General features: G+C 49.2%; 1 protein-coding gene across 1 annotated transcript in view; it reads right to left on the minus strand.

Annotated features, from left to right (window-relative positions):
- PHACTR1 (phosphatase and actin regulator 1) overlaps positions 1 to 22,812 on the minus strand; it is a 355,341-nt gene extending 332,529 nt beyond the window's left edge. The window contains exon 1 of the mRNA XM_075543124.1: positions 22,612 to 22,812. The gene's annotated coding sequence lies outside the window, so the exon portion shown is untranslated. The remainder of the gene's footprint in view (positions 1 to 22,611) is intronic.
- Positions 22,813 to 23,901: the final 1,089 nt, after the last annotated feature.

Raw genomic sequence — 23,901 nt, forward strand, 5'->3', positions numbered from 1 at the left:
GGGTCATGTGTCAGCAACTGGGTTGGGGGCACCTGAGATCGACTGGCCAGTTTTGAACCCCTTCTAAAGAAAGAGCTGACATCAGCAATCCTTTTGAGGATGAACAGGACAAAACCGGGCCAGGGGCGTCATCACTGGTGGGCCTCATTTTTCTTGTTGGCAAGTTTTAGGAAAAGACTAGGAGTGTGACCAACCTCCCACGCAACGTCTGTCACGATCCTTGGCGTTACAGTGGCCTGACTGGAAGCATCCTGGGTTTATCTTTATTTCCGTGTTGGCTAAACGCAATGGCCCTTGAGACCCAGCCCTGCTGTGTCGATTAAAGAGTGGACATGGAGTAGGGAGGTTCCACGAACAGGCACTCACTGCACACAGGCTGAGGACCAGCTCCGCTCCAGCAGAAGGCTCCCCACACCTTTGTAGGGGACACGGGAAGCAGCCCACAGAACAGTGCTGTCGCACAGCGCACAGACCCTACAGGGCAGAGGTGTGTCTGTCCGGGGAGGGGGGAGGGGCATTTTCACTGGGGGAGCCAGGAGAGGCTGCACCACTGGGTGGTTTGGGAGCAAGGCCTTTAAAGAGGCTGAGCCTAAGGCAGGGTCCCAGGCATGGTAGCCGGCGCGGATGGCCTGTGTGTGCAGAGGACTCTCTCTGAGGGTCTGTTATGAGAAAGGATTGAAAGGCTATATCACACAAGGTTTTCCCGAGGCAGCAAATCACAAAATTTCTGTGTCTCGATATATATGTGATTATGTGTATGTCTATATACTCTCATATATACATAGTCATATCTAAAACATTAAGAGAGATTGACTTTAGGAAACTAGCTTTCCAAAAATCCATGGGTCAAGTGACAGGGAGAGGAAGTCCTGGCAAAATGCTCCCGAGACCATCAACTGATTGGATGAGGCCCACCACCCGCCTGCATGATGGCCAGTGCCAACTGATCCAATCACATAACTGCTTGATACCCCAATCGAGACTATTGTCTGGTCAAACAACCGCGGCCCATAGCCTCGATACTAGACACTCCAAAGACCATTCCAGTCTCTCCATCCCGTATCAACTTCAGACAGCTACAGCTCCTCAAAACACATTCAATCTTCAAATTAGGACCCTAACTATAAATACTTCACAGCAACACCTAGCCAATGGTTTCATCAAGCAAATGGGACACCATTCCCTAATCCAGTTGACACACAAAATGAACGGGGCTTTCTATTCCCCAAAAGCCAGTCTCAGAAACTCCAGGGGGCACATCTGCCCTGTGCTATAGGTTCACTCTGAGCTGGCATCGGCTCGATGGCAGTGAGTGAGACAGGTAAGGAAGAAGCCCAGGTGATGTAGGGGCTATTCTTTGGGTTGCTAATCACAAGTTTGAAATGCTGGCAAGAGTTACAGTCTCAGATCGCCACCCCCCCCACCCCACAGGGCAGTTCTACTCTGTCCTACAGAGTGACTGAGTCAGAATCGACTCCCGGCGGTGAGTTTGGTTTGGTTTGAGTTAACGGGAAGTAGGGCAGGATTTGCACAAGGGTTGGTGGTGCAGGGTTATACAATACGGGTTGAATGCCGCACGCGCCTTCAGTCAGCCTAGAGAAGATGAAGTAGTGGAGTGGGAGGATTTGAGGTGGGATCACTCAAGAGATGCTGTCCTCAAGCCACCCAGGCAGGATCTGGGCCAGGTTTCTTGAGGTGGAAGGAAATTGTGCAAGGCAGTGGGAAACCTACCCGGCTATGCTACAAGGTGGTTATTGTTGTTGTTAAGTGACATCCAGTTGATTCTGACTCATAGTGACTCTATGAACAACAGAACAAGACACCACTGCTCCTGTACCTTCTACAAAGTGAAAGAAGGTCACGCTGGGAGGTATGGACCCCTTCCACGTCCCTGGGGTGGGGTGGGGGATGCACCTGGCAGTGCACTGAGGTGGACACGTGCTTCTCCTACATTTGTAAAGTCAGATATTTTTATAGTTTTAGACAAGGCTCTCCTCAAACCAGACCTAGCCCTGCTAAGAAGAAGAAGAATTCTACTGTTGGAATTCAGAGAGATTAAATGACAGAGGTCGCGAGAAGTCAGAGAAAGACCAGGGCATTTTATTTTTGTAACCAAATGACGGGGCCATGCTGATCACAGTGGAGAGCCGATGGAGATGAGGTTGGGCAGAAGACTTCTGTGAAAACAGTCCCTTTCTCCACGTATGGCTTGTTTATGGTGCGACCCACAAAGTCAGCAGTTCGAGCCCACCAGTCACCCTGCAGGAGAAAGACAGGGCTTTCTATTTCCACAGTTATCGTCTGGGTAATTCACGGGGGGCAGTTCTACCCTGTCCTATAGGGTCGATGTGAGCCAGTATCGACTCGATGGTAGTGAGTTTGGCTTGGTTTTAGTTATCCTTACATTGTAGTAAATTATTTTGCTTTCACCACTCACCACCGGCCCCTGCTGAGTCGATTCTCTGTTGCAGAGAGGCCTTATTGGGCAGGGTAGAACTGCTCCCTATGGCTTCCAAAGCTGTAAATCTTTGTGGGCGACGACTGTCTCGCTTCTCCCATGAAGCAACCGGCAGAAAGGTTGGGTTGGAATCGTTGGCCTCGAAGTTCACGGCCCAATGCTGAACCCACAGTGCCCCTGAAGCTCCTTATTTTGCTCTGAGTATGGAACAAATAACCACAATGCAAATTCTTGCGTGTCTTTCTCGTTTGACTAGAGGATTTCAATGTTTCATTCTTATAGCTGAAAAGTCAAGGGAACTACATGACACGTGTGCGTGCGTGTGCGTGTGATGTTATGTGGTAAACTCAAAGAAGTAAATCCTCAGTAGCTGCTCCTTTCCAGTCAAAGGCCTTCTTGTTTAAACAAACTTTGTGTGTGTGAGTGTGTGTGTGTGCATGTGTGTGTGTGTGTTAAAGAGAGAGAGAGAGAGAGAGAACAAAAGCCAGAAGTGAAGGGGCCAGGGAAGCGAGGAAGCGGGAACAATTTAATAAAATGGTGGACCAGAAAGTCTTGGTTTCTCCCTCAGCATCTCTTGGTGGTAGAAAAGGTGAAGGTTCAGCTTGAGTTTGAGTCCATCCAGAGGTACCTTGAAAGAAAGGCCTGGCGATCTTCTCCTGAAGTCTCGTGGAGCTCAGGCCTACGGGGGGCCTGCCTGGGATCTCTGGTTTGTCTTTTGTTGTCCCCCACAACCCAAGTTTGAGTCAGACACACTTTAAAGCCCCTTCTCGCCATAAGGTTCTACGCTGGCGTGTCAGCCAAGTCTTATTTAAAATCCACCCAAGATGTTTCACTCTTTTTTTTAATTTACCAGTCTGTTTCCTAAAGGGGCTTCACATCGATTTGGTTTTATCCGGTTATTCAGCACGCCACACACATGTAGCCTCTCCAAAAAAATGTGAAAGACAGCAGCCCTGCCCCCTCGCTCTGGCAGACAAGATGATTGAAGGTAGGAGGATTCCTTGGCCAGCTGTCTCCCCTCCAGTCACGTCTCCCACCCACTCACTGATGGCTAAACAGCTTCTCTATTGCATAGATGTTGGTGAGCTGGCTTCTCAGAAATACAGTTCATGAAAGAGGACCATCCTTTGACCTCTCCCCTTCCCCTCCCCCTGCACACACACACATCTACGAGCTTATCTGAATGCCAAATCCTTCCAATAAGCACAGGCTGGTCATAGAACCGATTGGCCCATTTAACACTGGGGGCGGGGCAGGGCAAGCGGGGGGGGGCTGCTGTGCCTGAAAGGAAAGGTTTGGGAAAACAAGAGGTGCCCGTGGCCAATCAAGCCAAACCTTCTTTACCAAGATTGAAAATGAGCTGCCAGCTAATGGAGATGTCACCGCCCTCCTGCATCAACCAGGAGACCATCTTCTGAAGAAGAGGCAGAGAGAGGACACGTCACTGCAGATGCTCCTGTAAGCAGAGCTGCAGGACCATCACTGGGAGGGGCTCTGGGGCATCCGTGTTAAGAGTCCCCACCTTCCATCGAGGAGTCCTGGGCTCAATTCCCAGCCCACGCGCCTCATCTGTAGTCATGGCCAGACTGGCGTGCATGCTTCTACGATGCTGAGCAGGCTTACGGAGGACTTTCAGGGTGGGAGTGGAAGGAAGACTTGGTGAGCTCCTTCCCCAAATCCGTCCCTGAATGCCCTGTGGGTCATGCTACAAGCTCGACGCGCATGGGACTGCCATGAGCCAACCAGATGAAAAGACTTTTCTAGCCTGCCACCCTTCTTCCTGTTCGCGTTTCTTCTGGCCATTCTCCAATGTCTCAACTGTACGTCTATTTTCACATCCATGCCCCACGCGGTCATAGCCGGTGTACCTTGCTGTACACAGTGCAGAGAAATGCCGTGTTAACTCAGCAACTCTCATAGAAGGTGTACAAGAAGCCAACACACTAGACCTCCTGTTTCCAATTTCCTAATTGACCGTTCACTCGTTCACTTCCTACTTGTGTACTCACCTGTCCCTCCCACCCCACACCTGCACTTCCCACCTTCCTTATAGCAGCTGTGGTCGGTAACTGCCCATCTCCCTTGGGCATTGGTTTCCATCATCTCAAGGCTTCCTGAGAATATCTGTGACTCTCTACTGACTCCTGTTTTCATGACTGCATGAGCAAGGGGCGCAAGAGGTGCTAGGGCAGTGACTCTCCACCTTTCTTACGCCGTGGCCCTTTCATACCATTCCTCATGTGGTGGTGACCCCCAACCATAGCATTATTTCATTGCTACTTCACCACTGTCATTTTGCTACTGTGATGAATCAGGCGACTCTTGTGAAAGGGTCCTTTGAGCACCAAAGGGGTTACAACCCACAGGTTGAGAACTGCTATGCTAGAGATTTGATGTCTTGGAGCAACAGGTTAAGTGGTGGAACAGGAGAATGATGGTTTACATTAAGTTAAATGCTAACTTGGCTAGGCTTTGAGTCTGAGGGATTTTGCCGACATGGAGCTAGCTGATCGTGCTTCCCGGATGTCATATAATGTAATTACTTTCATGATGTGGTCTGATGTGATCTGCCAATCGGTCGAAAGGGAGTTTCTTGGGGGTGTGACCTGCTTCCAGATCATAAACGGATGTTCCAGCTCTCTCTCGGTCTCTGTCTCTACCTCTAGACCCTGCATTGTTCTTGTTGCCTGACCGCTGGTTCTTGGGAGATAAGCCTGCCCCCTGATTTGGGACATTTAATCACCCACAATTGCATGCGTCATATCCTTGAAGTAAATCTCTATAGACGAAGGGGTTTCAAAAAATACATGGAAAAAGTCTGTCATTGTTCAATTCAATTTTTCTACTACCTTTTGGAAGTTCTATCATACTTATATGCAGATAGTTCCTGGGAGATAGACATACACTGACCTACAACCCTCTAATTCCAAACCTACTTCTGTAAAACCCATTTTATGAAAAACTCAAGGTACTTACAAGAAAGAGCTCACAACAAAGAACGGGTACTACTTGTCAATATACAGCAACATTTTATTATTCCGTTCTTATGCTAAAGATGTTCTAATCTCCCTGGAAGCATCTCTTCAATGTTTTTATGCAGAGAAAGGTACACTATATGCTATATACTAGCACGACTATTTGATGGACTTTAGAACCAAACTGTACCTATCTCTCCTGACTTATATACAAAGTGCGGTTTAAAGGCAGATTTAGGAATAGGACACATTCGTAATCCAGGGGCTGCCTGCATTCGCTGCACTGGTTTTGCTTCTCTAGTGAATTCAGATGAAGACAAGAAGAAGGGAACACATTCCCTAGTGTCCACACCCCAAAATGAGGATACCCTGAAGGCAGGTGGCACCCCATGGTGGCTGGCATGATCATTTGCTCGGCTGGCTTCCTTTCCTTCGCTGTATCACCTCCTCAAGCCTCTACCAGTCTCTCCCAAGTGCATCTTCCAAATCAACTCATGCTCAAGATCCTGGAGTCCCCAAACCCAACCCCAAGGTACCTTTCCCACAGGCATCCAGCCTTCTGAGACGATAAAATACTGGAAGCGGAAGGTACCTAGTCACCCTGTCAGACAACCCAGAACAATTTGGTTTACATATGGAGAAACTGATGCACAGAAGACCGATCGCCCGGCAGTGTCTACATGGTTGTGAGCAGAGAGCAGGCACCCGGCTCCTCTCAGATTTGAACAGGGCAGGGTGGTTTTGCAGGAAGACACTAGGTCTACTGGAAGTTTGGGAGGGGATTTGGAATGCAGACTGGAAAAAGGCCCTGGTGAATGTAAGAGGACAAGCAAACGAAGCGGCCGGAGGTTGAGTTTGACAGGAGTAAGGGACTGGGACTCTGAGTCAAGAAGGTATGCGAAGGTAGAGGGAAACTCTGAGCTAAAACCTGCACGTCCATCCTCTTTAAAGTCCACGTCCTCGTCATTTAATATCCTGGGTATGTCGTTCTTAAAAAAAAAAACCACACCACGAAAACAACCGCAACATCTCCTCGCTCAAATAACAACAGACAAACCCCGCTCGACTTAGTGCTTTTGCTCCAAAGACTCTGGTTGGGCTCCTGGGCTTTGGTTTTGTTCTCCAGTGGCATTTGTGATTTGGCGATTTCTCTGCTCTGATGTTGAGAGTTCACAGCGGTTGCAATAAAGGGTAAACCAAGAGCAAACTAAATACAGACACCACAAACCCTTCCAAAAAAAAGAGGCACTGGCCTATTGAGAGTGTTGCATAAAATTCATATTTGTCTTTGACTGAAATTGCAGACAAAAGTATGCATCAATTCCTGCCCCCAACTACCATGATCCGAATTCTACCTTGCAGGGCTGGATAGGGCAGAGGTTGTACACTGGTACATATGAGGACTGGAGGCACAGGGAATCCAGGGTGGATGAGACCTTCAGGACCAAGGGTGTGAGGGGCAATGCTGGGAGAGTGGAGGGTGAGTGGGTTGGAAAGGGGGAACTGATTACAAGGATCCACATGTGACCTCCTCCCTGGGAGAGGGACGGCAGAGAAGGGGGGGAAGGGAGACTCTGGATAGGGCAAGATATGACAAAATAACGATGTATAAATTACCAAGGGCACATGAGGGAGGGGGAAAAGGGGAGGGAGGGAAAAAAAAAGAGGACCTGATGCAAAGGGCTTAAGTGGAGAGCAAATGCTTTGAGAATGATTGGGGCAGGGAATGTATGGATGTGCTTTATACAATTGATGTATGTATATGTATGGATTGTGATGAGTTCTATGAGTCCCTAATAAAATGTAAAAGAAGAAAAGAGGAGAAAAAAATGATTAGGGAGAAGAATGTACAGATGTGCTTTATACAATTGATGTATGTATATGTATGGACTGTGATAAGAGTTGTATGAGCCCCTAATAAATTGTTAAAAAAAATTATGCATCCAAGCAGCTTATCGTGCTACATCAATATTATTCTCTGTATGTGTTCATTTTCATTTGTCCAGGTGTCCATATTCCTGGGACTGGAGTCTCTCTAAAGATTTGACAGATTGAAGTTCTCCTGTAATTTTTCATCTAATGATAATAGCTTTAAAAAATACAATATTCCTAACGGTACATCAAGTTCTTGTTTGCTTTCTACTTCTATAATTTCAAGTGAAGGTTTCCATTTCGAACTGGAAGTAAATGAATAATAGTACGTTTGATTCTAGTCTTGACTTTGGTTGTTATTAATAAAGAAAGGCCTCTGGGTTCGAATTCAAGGTCAATGCAAAGAAGCCTACATTTTTTCAGTGGCCTCTCACACACCCATTTCTGAAGGGTGGTTGGCAGAATGAGGACTTCCAAAGATGGCTACCTTTGTATCGCAGAACCTGCGACTGTGTTGCCTTCCTGGCAAGAGTGACTCTTCAGATGTGACTAAATGATTTCTGAGAGGGAGAGATGATTTTGGATTGTCTAAGGCATCCGATATAATCCTAAGGGTCCTTATAAGAAAGAGGCAAGAAGGTCAAGGTCATTAAAAGCCAACAAACAAATAGACCCCCCCCAAAAAAAATTTCCCTTTCTGTTGTGTTGACTCCACCGCGTGGGTGTTGATGTTCCAGAGCACCCCACAGGGATTTCGTGGTTCTAAAGCCAATCCTTAGGTCTTCTGGTTCTTAGCTGAGCACCATTCGCAACCCCCCAGGAATATCTTGGTCCAAGTTGTAGGTGAGGAAAATGTGACTGATGGAAGCAATGGATATGCATCCAAGTTCCAAGATTATACTCGGTTTACATTTAAAGGCACCATTGTCATATTATGATCTTTAAAGAATGTGCCAAGTTCAAAGTTCGATTTCCTTTGCAACCCCTTGCCTTCATCCAAGCTCCGGTGCTTTCATCTCCATGGTCAGAGGACCTGGCACTCTTGAAATGAATCCCATGCCCCAAAGGGACCAAAAAGACAGGGTCTCCAAGTCCGTGCTCGTTACCGAAGAGACTGCCACCTCCTTCTCCCACTGAGTGGCTCATAGCTTCAAACCGCCCACCTTTTGTGGAGCATCTGGACATTTGATCACTGTACCCCCAAGGCTCCTTCATTACCAGAGAGATAAATAGGATGGGCTGAGAGATCAGCGAGTTCCCTGCACTAGTGATGGATAGAGATGGAATCAGAGTAGAAACAGGCATGGGGCTCTGCAAACTTGGCTGTTTCATAGTCTTTGTCTCCGGTTCATGAGTGGGCTAACCACACCAGATAATAAATTGCAATACAGAACAAGACCCATCTCTTCACACTCGGCCTGGCTGTGGTTGGCTGGTGTCTAGTCATCCCACCACTGGTCACTAAGAGGCAATTTTAACTCAGGGAGAAACTGGTGAACGCTTTTGCAATGATTCCTGGTTTTGCTGGTCTTTGATGGATGCACCTGGACGACAGGAGAAATGGTTTGTTTGGCCTTGGATGAAATGAGATGGCCGAGGAGGGCTCTGGGGCAGAGTGCAATTAAGTTCTCCTTCAGTGCTGTGCTCGGAAGCCCATTCCTTCTGGGTGTAATGTTTAAAGAACGGGGTGCGATGATTTGATGAATTAGCTTGGCACCCACCTGCGATCGTACGCAGAGGTGCAGCCGACCCTGTGCTGATTCCACAGTTCTATTAGCAGAAACGAGGAGGAACCTTAACGAGCCACTCGCTCATGGCTGTGAGACAGTAAAAGTTCAGCCCCAATGAGGCAAAAACCAAAATAATTGTCTTTGGCTAGCACCCACCGACGTGTCAGTGCTGGCAAGTTCAAGATCCCAACCCCAGAGAGCACACCTGGCGACTCAGGGGGGACTCTGCAGGTAAGTCACCCAGGAAGGTCGGTGACAAAGCAGGCTCAGAGCCTCCACGGCAGTCAGATTTGATTTGTTTATGCTGGCCATGCCTAGATTGCAATATGCGCGCTTCAGTTTTAAGGCAGTTTTTTCCCCCCTTGAAGGTTGCTTGGTCCCTAATTCTGAGTTCTCACATACGTGCCTGAGCCTTTGACCATAACAAGCACAACTGTCCATTCGACTCAGAGTGACGCTGCTAGCTCACCGGTAGGAAAACGCAAACGCAGAGAGGCCCTGTATGGAGGGGGCACTTCCTGGATAGGGCGGTCCTTACAGAGCGAAGGTCTGTGGCAATGTAGAGTCAAGCAAGCCAATCGTGTGCTCCCTAGTGTGTTCACAAGTGTGTGTTCACCCCGTGCTTCTACGGCCCCTTTTGGTCATGCTCACAGTAGCTCAGTCATCCTTTTTCACAAGGCGATAATCACACCCTCAATCGATGACAATGCAGTGTAAACATTCTCTTCGATGCACAGGGAAACCAGACACCTGGACCTGACTTGCCTGGTTGGGACACTGGCTTGACTGCAGTGGTCTCACCATCTTCCAAGGACGCCTGTCCAGGCCAGCCTTCCAGCATGTCCACTCTGCAGCCACCAGGTCCCCATCTCAAGCGGTCAGCTCTTTGTTAAATCAGCAACACAGACACAGCCATTCAAAGCTGATATCAGAGAAACTGCATGCCACTCACCGTGATCGAATGCTCACCACAGACAGGCTGGACCACCCAATCAACCAACGAAGCGGATGCACTGCCACCCAGTCGATGCCGACACATCCACTGTGAAACCCGTCAAGCCCATTGGCTTCACCGGGATCCTCGAAGGCAGATTAGCTGCTCCATCGTGTTTCAAGACTTTCAGTCATGACAGGAGCAGATGATCTCACCTCACCTTTCTCCCGCAGAAGGTTTGGATCATTGACCTTGGTGTTTACAGCCAACCCCTCACCCACTGGACCATCAGGTCTTCTATGAGCGAAGTCTGTCCAGGAACTGTGGGGGTGGAGAGGTGATGCGTTGGGCTGCTAACCACCTAACGGGCAGTTGGTCTGACCAGCCGCCCCCTGGAGAAGATGGCACTTTCTACTCTCACAAAGAGCGATGTCTCAGAAGTTCCCAGGGGGCAGTTATACCTTGTTCTATAGAGTCGTTATAGGTGGGCATTGACTTGATGGCAGTGGGTTTGGTTGAGTCCCTGGGTGGTGTCAGGGTATGAATGAAAAGGTTGGCATTTTGAATACACAGTGAGGTATCTCAGAAGAGAAGTTTGGTAACCTATTCCAAGCCATCAACCATTCAAACCTCCATGGAGCACAGGTGTGCACCCGGGAGCCATCCATGGATTAGAGTTGATTTACCAGCAACTGGTGTGCATGGAGAAACACTTCCCAGTCCATCAGAAAGCAGCCCCGTGGGAGAACTCGCTGGTGAAACACCTTCCCTCAATGGCCATTTCGTGAGTCACCTACTTGGGTCCACGATGCATTTCTCAGGGGTTAAAGTTTTCCAAGATCGTTTTATGAAATTCTGTGAGATTCTTAACGATTGCTGACTGTCTGCTTTCCATTTTAAAGGAGTTGATTCTGGGACCCTCACTTGGAAAATGAGGTGGGGTAGGGATATGACATTCTGAGAGTGATGGCGTTCCAGTGGGATCAGGAGGGTCAGTGACCTCCTTAAGGGGTGTTTTTGTCCGCAGGATCGCCGTTGTTCCAGCACGTGGGGACGACAGGGTCCCCTGAGGGATTCTAGACTGGGCATTACCAGCTGGCCCCTTATCCAGGACGTCTGGTCCCCAACCAAACCCAGAAGCTCTCCTCCCACTTCAACACCCTGCTCAGAATTCCCCTTTGCACCCAGACACACGGGAATCAGAAGCCACATGTTAACAAGTTGACTCTCTAGAGTCCCCCCCCACCCCAGGTGATGCTCATGTGTTTCCTGGGGGATTCAAAAGATATGATGTATACATAAGAGAGCCACCTGGAGATCGATAATGTCTTACATCACTGGAGGGTCTTGTTAAAATGTAGTTTCTGATTCACTATGTCTGGCCTGGAAACCCCAAGTCTCCAACTCAAAACCCGGATTCACTCTTGGGAAAGCAGGACTTCCTACTTCTGAGGTGCTGCTTTGAAGTGGCCCATAAAAGTTGTTTTGGGCCGAACCGGTCATTGCAAAGCAATTCCGATGGTGATTAACCTTCAAAGAACAGGAGACACATGGAGGAGTGAATGTCCCTGGGTTTGGCAAACACACACTTTGGGCTTTCTGCAGCCCAGACTGTTTGGAAGATGGTCAAGGCATTGTTGAATCCAACGTGGGTCCCCCTTTCCTGGGTCCCCCTGATGCTGCAGCAGCTGAAGGACAGGACAAAGATTTCTTAAGGCTCCTCTGTTCCTGAGTGACCAGCTCTCAACACTGGGGCAGAGTTTAATCACGGAAGAGTTACAGTTGACTGAGTGTGCTGCGCTGCTGCATCTCTCTCTCTCTCTTTCTCTTTCTGTTTCAGTGGAGTTCAAGAGATTTATTTTTTTTACTCATACATGCAAGGTTTCAGACTTGGGTTATTTCAAAGAATCGCAACTCCCTCGTAGGCGAACTCTTCCGTTAGCTGTAGAAACGGAAATGCAGCTGCCCTACTGAGTGCATGTGGCATTTGAACCTCGTGGGCAGTGGCTATTTGATGGAGTGCCAGGGAGGCACCTTCCACACGGTGAGAAAGAATGCTTCCCCTAAGGACATCTTGGAGGGGCCTTTTAAAAGCCAGAAGGGCCCACGGTTCTGAGAGAAGAGTTTCCCCTACTATACGCTGTGAAGGCAGCCCTGGTGACTCAGTGGTTCGATGCTCAGCTGCTAACTAAAACCTCAGCAGTTTGGCGCCCCAGCCGTTCCATGGGACTGGCAATCTCCTCCCCTTAGATTACAACTTGGCAGTCTTAGGGGCAGCTCTGCTTTATCATCCGGGGCTGCTGGAGTTGACAGCAATGAAAAGAAGCGTTGGTGATGCAGTGAGTTAAGTTTCGGGCTGCCGACCACACGGCCGGTGGGGGGTGAGCCCTACAGAAAAGGTCCTCTCCGTCTACACTGGGCCGCTGTGAGTGGAAATGGGCTCTGCGACAGGGTTTGGGGGTTTGTGGGGGTTGGGGGGGGCATGCCCTGCTGCTGACCCAAAGGTCGGTCAGTGGTGTGAACCCGCACGCGAGAGGGCTGGCCTGGTGGTCTATTTCTGTAAAGATTAAACCCAAGGCAAGACAACCCCACTGAACTCTGTGCCTCCAGGGGAGAAGATACACATGGAATCCTAGAGGGCAGCGCTGCTCTGTCCTCCAGGGTTGCCATAGGTGGAAATCCACTGGACAGCGGGAGGCTTTAAAGTTAACCATTTTTAATGGCGCTAGCCTTTTTGAAACAATTGTGACAATGCTGAGGTTTTTCAGATAAACTGCCCACTGCGTATGGAGCCACTTCCACCGACACTCGCGGGAATGACCCTAACACCTAACTCAATCCACTCACTGCCATCAAGCCAGTCATGACCCACAGTGACCCTGTAAGACACCATAGAGATTCTCCTGTGGGTTTCCAAGGCTACAATCTTCACAGGGACAGAAAGTCTCATCTTTCTCCTACAGAGTGGCTGGTGGGTTTGAACTGCTGACCTTGTGGTTAGCAACACAAGGCACAAACACTATCCCACTAGGGCTCCTGTTGGGTAAAATTCACTGATCCTGAGCCACAACAATGCATCTAGGGTTTCTGAGAGGATAACAATTTAGGGGGGCAGGCAGCCTCCTTTCCTGCGGAGTAGCTGGTGGGAGCCAACCCCACAGCAACACCAGGGCTCCTGACAGGCCAGGTAGGTATTTCATTTCTTAGTGTCTCAGTGCCATAGGCAAATACATCTCAGTAGCACTGATTAGGGACGCTTAAAGAGGGAGATTTCAGATATCTTTTCCAAAGGTTCAAAGGCAATTGGTATCGCCAATGAAATGCGAGGGTAATGATGGTCATGTCTATCTCATGCTCTTCGCATTGCATAGACCGACACAGTGATCGCTGTTGCCCCTCATGGATGAATTAACACATCCTAGAAAGTAGCCACCGCTCTGTTCACGTGAGATGGAAGACTGAGTGGAAGAATTGTTCAGAGCAACACGCTGTGTCCTGGTCATGATGGAAGCCATCAACAGGACGGCTGAATCACGTGTCTAATTTCTGGGGCTACCCAGTCATTTTTAATGATCCGTTGGCAACAACAAAACAAGAAACCTAAAAGCCAAGAGAGGCGAGCAATATTTCTGTGGGAGAGGAGAATCTGAGCAAAATCAACAAACCCAGAGGTGGGAAAATCTGCAGTGTCAGGAGATAATATTGGAGAAAATAAAATGAAAAACAAGGAACTGGAGGTCCAGATAAGGCAGCTCCTGCATCCTTACTTCTGTGCCTTCCCGATCTGGAATTCCCAACCCCTGTCACGGTCACTCCGCCTGGGCTGAATCTCTGCTCATGGCTTCTTAGCGGATGCCCATGAAGGAGTTATTGGACATCTTCCGGCCTCACTCTCTTCATCTGCAAAATGGGGACAATAGTTGCTGCTGCTGGGTATTGAAGGAGCCCACTATGAAGAGCCGCTCGCTCAACAGCACCCGGGTATGATGAGAGCTCAGGAGGTGACTGTCCCCCTGGGAGCCCTGGGAGGACCATGGCTGAGGGTTGCACGGCTGCTAACTGAAAGGTTGGGGGGGTCCAAACCCACCAGCTGCTACACAGGAGAAAGATGTGGCAGTCCGTTTCTGTAAAGAGTTTTCACTTTGGAAAACCTGTGGGACTAGGCAGGATGAACAATCCGGAGGACAAAACAACTGAACCGACGTGTCTGGTGGGGGTGGGGGTGGGGGGTGGGCGGGACATGGGAGAAGGGGAGATGGGGAAAGGAAATGGATGTCAACAAACCCAGGGACAAGGGAACAACAAGTGATCTCAAATTGATGGCGAGGAGGGCAAAGGATGCCTGATGGGGCTTGATCAAGGGCAATGTAGCCAAGAGGAATTACTGAAACCCGAATGAAGGCCGAATATGATAGTGGGACAAAAGGGAAGTAAAAGAAAATAGAGGAAAGAACTAGGGGGCAAATGGGCATTTATAGAGGTCTAAATACAGGCATGAATATATGTAAATATATTTATATATAATGATAGGGAAATAGATCCATGTACATATATTTATATGTTAAGTATCAAAGTAGTAGACAGACATTGGGCCTCTACTCAAGTACTCTCTCAACACAAGAACACTTTGTTCTAATAATCCAGCATTTGGTGATGCTCACCTACCTGACATGATCACTGAAGACAAAATGAGTACATAAGCAAATGTGGTGAAGAAAGCTGATGGTGCCCAGCTATCAAGGAATTTAGTATCTGGGGTCTTAAAGGCTTGAAGATAAACAAGCGGCCATCTAGTCCACATGGAAGAAGCACACCAGCCTGTGTGATCATGAGGTGTCTGCCAATGGGATCAGGTATCAGGCATCAAAGACCCAGAACAAAAAAGTCTTATCAATGTGAATGAAGCGAAATACACAGTGGAGACCCAAAGCCTATCTGTAGGCAACTGAACATCCCCTTACAGAAGAGACGTGGGGAGGAGATGAGCCAGTCAGGGTGCAGTGTAGCAACGATGAAACATAAATTTCCTCTAGTTCTTGAATCTACCCCCCACCCCCATCATGAGGCAGGTGACGGTTGCACACAGATGTGCTGACCAGACCCGGGACCCGAGTCTCCTGCACAGAGGGCGAGAATTCTACCACCAAACCACCGCGGCCCATCAAACCATGTCTGAACCCACAGCCACAGCCCATTGCCCTCCAGTTGAAACTTTATGGAAGCATTCTGCCACATCTTTCTGCTGCGGGCGGAGGATAGTTTGGTGGGCTCAAACTACCCTCCTGCCCATCAGCAGCCAAGAGGTAACTACCTACCACCTCGGGACTCTACAACCATGTGTTCCCACTGATTCTAATTCATGGCGACGGCATATAGGGGTCCCGAGACTAAATCTTTACAGGAGCAGACAGCCTCATCCTTTTTCCCAGGAGAGGCTGGTGGATTTGAACTGCCCACTTTGCTGTTAGCAGCACAACACATAAACCACTGCACCTCCAGGATGCCGAGAACCATCTATAACATGAGTGAATGGAAACAGACAGTGGGTGCACCCGTCTGTTGAAATGCTATTGCCATGGTGCACAGCATAAGCTCGGTAATAATAAGTAATAAGTAGTCATAGTTCATCCAGTACCTAGGTGTACTTGAGCATTTTCCTCAGTGTCTCAATTAATCTCCACACCTGCGCAGCAGACATAAAGATCTACAAGGAACAGAGAAGTGGACCAAGCCTGGATGAGATGAGAGACTTGTCTGTGACCAGAGGGAGGCTGTGTTCCAGTCAGCCAAGTTGACAGTGATCTACGAAAGGCGTGTGGGAGACAAGGAAGAGAAGGAGGCGTGGTAGCTTAGTGGGTAAGTGTCGGGCTGCTCACTGCAAAGTCAGCAGTTTGAAACCACCAGCTGCTCCTTGGAGAAAGACCGGGCTTTCTACTTCCATAAAGAGTCTTGGAAACCCACAGGGGCTGTTCTACCCTGCTCTCCAGGGTTGCAGTGAGTCAGCATTGACTCGATGTCAGTTTGTTTGATCTCATGTGGGAGAGACTAGAATCTGAAGACCTTGGTCACCTATTGCAGGAAGGACAAAAGAAGAGACCCAAGATGCCTTGAAGTCAGGTGTTGGAGTTGGCGAGGTGGGGGTGGGGACGGGCTAAAGGTACAGGCTCGTTGACTCTCTGTTATCAAGTTGGCTCCAACCCATAGCGACCCTAGACGCAGAGCAGAACTGTCACTGTGGACTTCCAGGACTGTGCTTCTCAGCCTTCTTCCTCGGGGCTGGTGGGCTAGAACTGCTGACCTTGGGGTTAGCAGCCTAACGTAGAACCCATTACACCTGGACTGGAGAGGAAGTCCAGGCGCCGGCCATGGGGCGCCCTCTTGAGGACAATGAACCGTAACATGTGGCCTGAAGTGCTGACCCTATGACGTCTGAGCCTTTGGTTCAAGTTCTTCCCAAAGCAAAGCCTTTGCACCCCACAATGACTTTGCTTCCCACTTCCTCCCTCTCTCTCTGCGTAGGCCCTGTGCCTTCCCCCACCCCCATCTCAATACAACCTAGTCAGACCATTTCTTCTGTTCCCAGCTGTAATTTTCTGTATTTTATGATAACTTTTATGCACATGATTAATTTTTCTGAATAGGTATGGGCAGATGGAACCGTTTTGTTTTGTTTTATTTTTGGGATACGCTCTTATTTACTTATTTGTCATCTGGAAATACTCTGTGCACAATACCTTGCCCTTAAAGTGGAAAATAATACATGCTTACCAGATACACACAATGATGAAAGTGCCCCCGGGCGATTATCTTTTGCTTTATTGAAAAGGTTGTGGTGTTGATGAAAACACCTCTGCATCTGAGTAACTCAACGGTGACCTCTTCAACGAGCAAACCAACTGAGAGGGGTGTTTCTGCTGTGTGTGGAAGCCAGAGGGAACCCGGACGCGTTTCCGGAAGTCTGACGACTCGACTCGCTCCTAAGTGTTTGTCGTGAGCACATTCTGCCTCCTTCTTCCTGGCAAGTCGTGGTCCTTGAAATTGAGGCCGGGTAATGTAGGCACTGACACATTCCAGATCACACCAGCACTTCTTTCAACAGCCCCAGCCTAAGAATCCAAACCAGTACACTTGGCACTTGGCTGGAAGCTGGCATCCAAATAGCTCCACGTTGGGGGCAGACTCAGTGCACTAGAATGAACCCCAGTGTCAGGGGAACACTGCTCCCCTGCCAGAGTGCCCCAAACCGCAGTAGGGGAGCCATACAGAGATGTGGTCATGGGCCCCGGGGCTTGAGGCTTCCTCCTTGGGCGCTAGGGCAGCCCTCGTTTGTCTCAGAAAGGCCAGGCCACGTGAAAGCTATTTTGCATCATGCTTAATGCAGCATCTGATGTTCCTCTCCATAGAACCGTCTCCATACCAGCTACTTCTCTGAAGGAAACCAAGATGCATGCCTGGGTTGCATGATTTCGCACATCCCTTACCGCACCCCCTCCCTCCAGTCCCGGCCTCTTCATGTTTGATGTCCTTCTTCCTGGAGAAGGATGTCACGTTTAGCGAAGGAGAGGGGCCACCGAAAAAGAGGAAGGCCTTCAAGGGGATGGACTGACACCATGGCTGTAACAATGGGCTCAAGCCCAGGGACACACGTGCGGAGCTTCCTTCCGTTGTGCATAGCGTTGCTCTGGGTTGGCACAAACCGAGTGGCACCTAACTGCAGCAATCACATGTGAATTTGCTCTCCCCCTGCCTGGATAGCGCACACATGCAGCTACCGGGTTACCGGGTGCCCCCTACCACCTTGTGCAAATGGTCCAGCTGAAGATGCCCCTGCCTTCTCCTCGTGAGCTGGGAGGGGGAAGGGACCCAGTGAGGATTCTCACCCTCACTGTTGTGCTTGGAAATGACGTCGTCCTCCTGTCTGTGTAAAACAGGCATCAGTCCCCTGACCTGCCCATATTTGTGAAGCCTCTTCAGGCCTGAGCTGGGCCTGGTACCTCGGGTCCAAAATCAAAGCTCTGACGTGTAGCAAGGAGGAGATTTATAGATAGCGTTTGGAAGTTACCGTGCTCTCTACTCTCGAGTTCTCTTGGTTTCAGGAAAGAAGAAGCCGATTGATCTGGCTCCCTGCGTGCCTGTGTACGCACTTGTGCACCCGGTTCACGGAACTCGCCCCTCGATATGACTGCTCAGCCCAAACAGAGGTGGGGAAAGTGGAGGACTGATGGGAGAGATCAAAGAACGCATGATCATGCCGAGCATGGTCGGAACCAAAGAAACATCATAAGCCTTTTGGTCCTAAAGGAACACCTCATTCCAAACAACGTTGCATTCATCCACCCAAAGCAGCCGTTACCACAGAAGAACAGTCTTGCAGCGGCCAATCTAGCAGGTCTCCGTGACGTCAGCAAAACAAGCTCCTCACTTTCAATCTCCGTGGAAAATCACACTGCCCTGGAAGCTTGGGCTGGGTCTACTTGGTTGCCTTTCATAGGTTCTCCTCACCATAGTGTGGAGATACCATTTTTCCTTATGGGAGCGGCCAGTTCCCAAGAGGAGAATACATCTTGCCATGCGTTGTCTTAATTAATTTGATGGTCATTGGCCATTTGCGAGCTCCAGTCTATCGACAGAGATTGCTTGCTTTACTAGCAATAAGAAAATCTTGATTTATGGGAGTGGATAGCCCACTTGCTTTTTGTTGCTGCTCTTTAAAGAGTTATTGGCACCTGCTTGATAGCTCCAGGTGGCGCTCCCTTGCCCAGTATGCTTGGGGGTGGGGGAATGGGGGGGGTCTTCCGGGTCCTTGTTAGCTTTTCAGGATGGAAACACAAACTCTGCCCCCTTTGTGCAGCCCCACTTTCTCTCTGTAGTCTCCTAACGTGGAAAATTGGGGGCTCGGGTGGCACCGTGGTTACATGTTGGGCAGCTAACAGCAAGATCTGCCTTTTGAAATCTCTAGCTGCAGTGTGAGAGGAAACACACCGGGACAGGTGTACCCTACCCTGCAGGGTCGCTACGAGTCAGCAGCGGCTGGCTCAGTGGCAATGAGAGAACATGGCCCCTCCAGGTCTCCTTTGTACCCTCCATGAATATGCCGTTTCCTAGACCATTCCCAAGCTGTTGGGGGGAAGGGCTTTAAGAGAGGCCCTGTAGGTGTGGGCCGGGTACTTCTGGAACTGGAAAAGCAACACAATCCCTCATGGAATGGTTTTGGACCTTGCAGATCAATGGGCACTGAGGTCCAAATGAGCACCGAGCCACGAGAATTCAGGAAAGAGAAACCGAAAGGACAGGGCCACCCTGGTGGCTGTGATAATGCAGGAAAGCCAACCGATTCCACTGGACGTCATGTCTGGAAGGTGCCCGAGGCTCGGCAGACACAAGAGCTCCTTTGCCTTTCTTTGGACACATGTGGTGTGATGCCCCACTTTCTGGGATCCTCAAGAAGGTGGGGCAAGTTTGGAGGGCACAGGGCATCTGGAGATAACTTTCCCCCTCTGATGTGTCATATATCGCTTATACCAGTTAACTGACCCTTAGGTCCCAAACACAGGGGCAGCGTTTCCAGAAAGGAGCATGTTAATGAGTTAACCCCCGAGCCTTTAGAGGTTCACAAGTGTTGGGCTAACATTGGATAATACCTGGCACGCTAAAGAGAGAGAATGTTTTCCTTTTTAAAATATTTTGGTCAGTAGATTTCCTAAATGGCAATCACAGACACTGTTTCTTTGGCATTAACGACTCCAGGTACCAAATGAGGACAGTCGTGGTCAGGCATGGTCTCACGTGTGTCCCACACAGTCTAGGAGCTGCCTACTGTTCCTATCCAGTTTCACAGCAGGAGGCTCTGCACATCAAGAAAGGAGCTGAAAGCCATTCACGGACTAGATGGCCAAATTGGACAGAAGTCAATCAATCCAGTCTGACCTCAAATCCTGTGCTTTTTACCCAAATACCTATACCTATCATTTTTCAATTCCTTTCTTTCCCATGAACTTTCTGAAATCCTACGCTGTGTCAACATGGGCAGGGTGTTCAAAGCGGTTCCACCTCTCGTTTTCTATGGAGTTGCCCCACAGACCCTTGAACGGCCCCAGAAATAAACAGACCTTGGCATGTGAACTGCATTTCCCACACTGCCCCTCACGCCGAACGAACATAACACAGAAGTCCTTTGTCAGGCCACAAACCCTGGGAAACATGGGCACCCGAATTCTCATTGGCTCACCACGTCTCAGGGACTTACGGCTGTAGCCAGAACTACCCTCTGCCTAATATTTGCCTGTTTGCTTTGAAAAACGCCCGTGGATCTTTCGGGATTAGGAGGTCAATTGTATGGCTCTCAGTCATCATTTACAGTGTTGAGAGGTAGAAAGGCAAGTACATTGGAACTTACAGAGATTCATTAATTGAAGCAATGCTTTCTTGAGGACTTGAGGTTGGAGAGGGGAACCAATGAGCTGTTGTCTTGCATTTCAAGTGTTTTTCACGCTCCGGTAGCTAGTCCTCACATGTGGGCTTTGATGACAAACCTCCTGTGCTACGTGCCGTTTGATTCTGCGGTCGTTCAGGTTTGTTGGTTGAGCATTAGAACATGGACATTCATGATCAAAGAAGCCTATCTTAAATATGGTTCTGGCTAAAGATCTCCTCCTCCCCGACTCCCCCCGCAGATAGGAAATACCCTTTCACAGTAATAATCAATGCCATGCCGGGAGACCTGAAAACACAATCCTACAAACCCAGTGGAACACCGTGCTACCTTGAGCCACGGCGTCAGCCAGGGTGGGCGCCATGCCCTCCCGACGCCATGAACCTCCTTCTGTACTAGACCAGCCAGACTCCGTAGACAAGGCTACATCTATTTGAATGATGGACTAACATGTGATGGAATCGTTTAATTTGACCACATAGTATTCGCTATAGCCGGATGTTGCTTCCATGTAATATTTCTTAGATAAGATGAACAGCAACAACAAGCATTGTTTTATAAAATCTACATTGAATTACATCATTAGTAACCAGATGAAAACCTTTAGGGGCCACGGGACTCTACGTTGTTTTCCTTTTTTTTCTTTAATTACTACTTCGCTCTCAAAAACAGTTACTGGTTTGGTTCACACCTATTAGTTATTGCGGCACAGTCACTAACGCACAAGACTATTTGCCACAATGAGTGACTCTGGAAACTCTCACAGCAATGAAAACAAGGAGCCCTGATGGTGTAGTGGTTACATGTTGGGCTGCTAACCTCAAATTCAGCGGTTCGAAACCACCAGGCCCCCCAAGGGACTTCTACACCCCCAAGGAGTTACCATATTGGAAACCCAAAAGGGTGGTTATACTCTGTCCTGCAGGGTCGCTGTGAGTTGGCATCCACTCGATGGCAGTGGGTTTGGAGGATGAAAGCAGAAGTCCACATAGGACGCCATGTAATTCACAGCATCATTTCTGTAGGCAATATTGACAGCTCTGACCAGACTCCATGGAAGGGTTCAAAAAGGAAATCAGCCTTGTAGGTTTAACACATGTCAGCTGGGCTTCCAAAAATATTTGTATTGGGATAACTAGAGGATATTTTTACTAAAAAAAAAAATAAATTTCCGCTGAAATGCTGCACAAAACCTTTGTCAGTTTGGGGTCATCCCTTCTGACAGTGTCACCAGTTGTGCATTCCAGGTGACACCACTAACTGTCACACCTGGAGTCCCTGGAGACAGGATCTATGAAATAGCCACTGGTTTGTTAAACGTATGTTTATACCAATAGACCATTAACTTGTATCATTTGCCTAAACTGGAAGGGGGAGTAGGGAGTGTTGAAAAACAGTCAAAAGTTGAAAACACACACACACACACACACACACACACATATATCCCCCCACCCCCCAAGGACATTTTCTTGTGCATTCTGACATTACCATATTTTGGTTATAGTGCCTCATGTGGTCAGAAAAAGAATAACAATTAGAGAGGAACTCTTCCAAACTAAAGCCTTGCGTGCTTCCCAGGTTTTTAAGGATCCAGTGAAGAAATAACCCCTTGGCATCATTTCTCGTTCATGCCAGCAAGATGAACGGTTCCCATGTTGATTTTTGTCTCCATGCAATAAGCCCTCTCAAGATGCCAGGGCCCGGGCAAGAACTCCACTCGTTCTTTCTCCTTTCATTTCTGCAGCTTTCCTTTTTACCACAGTCAACTTCTCCCTTCTGCCCCGCCTCTACCCCCTGAAATAACAACTGCAGATTTGACTTTTCCCTTCCTGTCTCTTTAAGTCAGAAACTTCTTGAGGCTCTTAGAGCCTCAGACCTCAGCAGGCGTCCCAGGCTCCCAGTGAGTCAGCTTGCAGTGAGATTTGCAAGCGAATGGCTGGGAACACCCGCCTCTTGCACTGATCTGCAGGGGCGGGGTGGGGGGTGGGGTGGGGGGTGCCATCTCCATGGACACTCTGGAGACTGATGGCATCTAAACCATTTGAACTGGGTCCCAGGTTGGAACATCCCAAATTCAAGGATTCTGGCAGCTCCAGACACGGACAATTCCCTAAACGGAACACAAACCGAAACACAACCCTCCCCTCACCAAATCCAACTTACAGGCACACGGAAAGAAATGCGGAGATCTAAGACCCCAGGATGCCTACCTTAAAGGCGCCTCCGCCTAAGTCCTCCCCCTCAGGGCTCTGTTTGCTCTCCAATCGCTGCACTTTCTTACACTGAGCAACAAAGTCTCTTAAGTGTTGGGCTCAGAAAAGACACACGCTGCACAGGCCCTGGCAGCTTCAGTGCCAGGCGGCCCCTTCCCGGCCTCCCCGCGGGGACCAGCCAGTGCCAAGTCCCTGGTGCTGACCAGTGTCCATGTGGGAGGGGTGCGGGAGGGAAAGCAGCCAACAGTGTGTGTGTGCTGTGACTGAATCACTATGAACTAAGTGCTCACACCTCTCAGTGGCCAAGGCTCCTTGCTTGCCTGAAAATCCCTCCCTAGATGATTTCTCCATCTTCATCCAGATCCCGAGGCAGGGAGCAGACGTGCCATGCCTGCAGGCGTCCCATGTGCACCCACACTCCACCACAGGCCACTGAGAAGGCGCTGCCACGTACCTTTCTCCTGGAACAGTACTCACAGGGCTGTTTGGAATCTCCAAGGAGTCAGGCGCTCTGCTAGACCTAGGGGTGGGGGGTGGGGTGACAGATTCCCAAAGCAGGGAGCATTTGGAAACTAAGGAGAAAGTTCCAGAGTGACTCCAGCAGACCTCTGAAGAAATGCACTTGGTCCTTCTGTCTTCCCGCACAGCTCTGGCAGCCCAGGGACAACTCAGCCAGACAGCAGAGGAAAAGGCTGGACCTCACAGGACCAGGACTTCTCTTTTCGTTTTCTTTCTTTCTTTCTTTCTTTCTTTCTTTCTTTCTTTCTTTCTTTCTTTCTTTCTTCCTTCCTTCCTTCCTTCCTTCCTTCCTTCCTTCCTTCTCTTCTTCTTCTTCTCCCTCCCCCCACCCCCACCCCAGCCTCCAGGAGTATTTGTTGAGCTTTTTAAGCATGCAGCTTGTCTCCTTGTGCAGGGAATTCCTCAGAGAGCCTGGTCCCCTGACTTACAGCAGCTCCATTATATAATTCACACGGTGTCCTGGGAGGGGGCTGGTGATGCACTGGGTTAAATCTTTGAGCTGTTCACCACATGGCTGGGGCTTCGTTTGAACCCACCACATGATCCAAGAGAGACAGATGCAGCCGTCTGCTCTCAGACAGACGCATGATCTCCAAACTCTAGCTAAGGCTGCTGGGAGTGGGAATCTGCTCCACGAAAGGCGCTTTATGAGAAAGTCAATCCCCCACCCCCAGGAGAGGAAGGAACCCAAAGCCCCAAGCAACGTTGTCAATCCACTTCTCCATGCTTCTGGCAAGAGCCTTGGTGGCACAGCAGTTAAAGCACATG

This window comes from Tenrec ecaudatus, chromosome 1, assembly GCF_050624435.1.
Source record: "Tenrec ecaudatus isolate mTenEca1 chromosome 1, mTenEca1.hap1, whole genome shotgun sequence".
Lineage (NCBI taxonomy): Eukaryota > Metazoa > Chordata > Mammalia > Afrosoricida > Tenrecidae > Tenrec > Tenrec ecaudatus.